Here is a 2,659-nt window from a genome sequence, read left to right on the forward strand (position 1 = left end):
ATTTTAGAGCATGGTTCTGAAGCACTCTAACTCCAGTATAAATGTGAGACGTTAATTTTAAACCAGTTGCCTCTCCAGTGCTTCATGAAAACATAGTCTTACGTGCTGTATTTCTGATACTTAGAGTGTCAGTAAAAAACAGCAATTTATTACTAAACTGATATTGCCACATACAATATATAACTATCCGTGCCACATTTCCTTTATCTCACCAAACCTTTTGTAATGTCACAGAGGATGCAGGGGGCATCACTTCAAAACTCATGGCAGAGTTATGTTCATTAGATACCCAAAACATACTGGCAGTTTGCCTTTCCCTACCACCAAAATCAGGTATCAGTGTTCTCCCAGGCAGCCTCCACATACAGAAGGGATTCTACAAAATCTAACAAAGTCAGCCAGACCTTTACAACAGAACTGCAGCTGGGGCTCTAGAGACAACAAATAGGTCTTTACTCAAACATTGCTTTCCTTCTAAAGTAGAAAGATTCCTTCTTAGAAAACTAATTCAGTCCAAATATAACATATTTTCTAGGATGAATTAATCCTCTATATTCTGTTTTACTTACTTTGAAAAGGGCTGCCTTTTAAGTACCTATTCAGCAAACTTCCCCAGGTCTTGCTTTCTCCCCAGTCAAGAGTCCCAAACCTGACAGGTCACCTCCAAACTCCTACTTCCACACAGACACAGCCAAGCATTGCTGGGTTATCGCACAATTCAGATTCTACACTGATGCAAAGGGGTTCTTATGATTTAATTCATCTCCGCAAAAAACAGGACGACAAATGGTGTGAGCACTCCCAGCAGCCATCCAGTCTGAGGGACCTGTACACTTCTCACGTGTACTCTGCCAAAATCCTGAGTGCTGAAAGACAGAAGCAAACACAGAGAGGAGTCCAGCACAGCAGAACCAGCTCCACCTCCGCTGTCCCCCAGCACGCCCTCAGCGCTGCTGCACCGACACCCCGAACGCGGAGCCTGAACAGCCTCCCCCCGCCCCGCTCCCAACCTGCCCCACCCTCAAAACTGCATGTGAGGAGCCTCCCAACAGCCCTTCACTCCACATCACCTTTGGCACCTGAAACTTGAAAGCAGCATTTTTTCCATACCAGCATTCCAGGTCAGCAAACCCTAACGCGAGTGGACAGGTTTACACGAGCGTCCCGCTGAAAGTGGTGAATCCATTTTCAATCTTCGCAGCTTATCATATTTTTAAAGGAAAAAGACTTCCCCTGATATTAAAGTGAGGCTCGATATAGCATTACTCAAATGCAATTCTAAAATAAATGGAGTTTTGAAGCAGTCACAACCATCTACTGGCAGTGGGTTCAACCAAAATATCCTCCCTATGCAAATAATCACACTGCAAAAAAAGTACTCACCTAGAAATGGAATGAGGCTAAATTAATTAAAGTTTATAATCCCTCATTTTTACATAATAGTTACATGGCCACAAGTGATGCATAAAAGGAGGAGGGGGGAAAAAAAAATGAAGTGTTTGGCTTCATTAATCAGTTCGTAACTTTACTGATTTAGCTTGCAGAATTTATTCACATGCAGTGCTAGCTTAAAATCCAATAAATTAAAAGTCCAAATCCAAATCCTACCCAAAATACGGAACAAAAGGATCTAATTTTTAATTTATTTAAAAGTTACCTGAAAAGTTTATGAAGGAAACAGAGAATGTGCAGCACTACAAATTTAAGGAAATACGAGAAACTGCATTTTAAAACCACATTCAGGACAGAAAATAACAGAAGGAAGCAGCATTAAGCAGTAAACAAATAAGAGTGTTGCACAAGCCTCTACTAAGGCTTTCTGAACAACCAACCCAACTGTTTCTCACTTCTCATACTTTTAAAGTACCACTCCAAGTTCAGTAAGCATCTTTCCAGGAATCCTTTGGTCTATTCCCAAATAAAGCACATTTTTGTCTCTTTTGCCTGATTATTTTTAAAGCCTCTGTCAGAAATCAGATCTGAATCTATTCTCTGTTAACGTTGCCATTCACACTCCTGAAAGACAGGAGACACAAGACCTCACACCCTACATACTTTATTCAGGCTGCAAACCTCCCTTGGATGGTGCTGGTACCTGCAAGGCCACTCAGATCAAAACAACCCACCTGCCCACACTGATATTTAATAAGCCCAGGCTCTCACCCATCAACATCATTATCGTGTAACAGATATTAAATGACATAAATGTCATACCTAAAATGTGCTTTCAAAGCTGCACATAAAAGTGGAATTGGAGATATGAAGTAAGTTACTACTGCCCTGTTCCTCAGCTGGTTTTTTTGCCCAGTTTGAGGTACACAGAAAGGAAGAGAGAAAAAGGAGCAGGTGTTCTCCAAGTCCTACACCTCAAGAGACCACAACAGATCTATAGAACAGCTCCTCATACTCTGTTCCACATGGCATACATCACTCTACACGTCCCAGGCAGTTTGTAAGCCCTGGATAAACTGCTGAGTAAGATGCAGGTTGATTCTTCACTTGCATGACCTCCAGCAGCTTACTCTCTCCTCTGCATGAATTACTCGGGAAGCAAACTAGCAGAATTCTTAGATATATTAGAGTCCATCTTTAAAAAAAAAAAAAAAAAAAAAAAAAAAAAAAAAAAAAAAAAAAAAAAAAAAAAAAAAAAAAAAAAAAA

This window comes from Empidonax traillii, unplaced genomic scaffold, assembly GCF_003031625.1.
Source record: "Empidonax traillii isolate 1590-97213 ecotype Southwest subspecies unplaced genomic scaffold, ASM303162v1 scaffold543:size1229247, whole genome shotgun sequence".
NCBI lineage: Eukaryota > Metazoa > Chordata > Aves > Passeriformes > Tyrannidae > Empidonax > Empidonax traillii.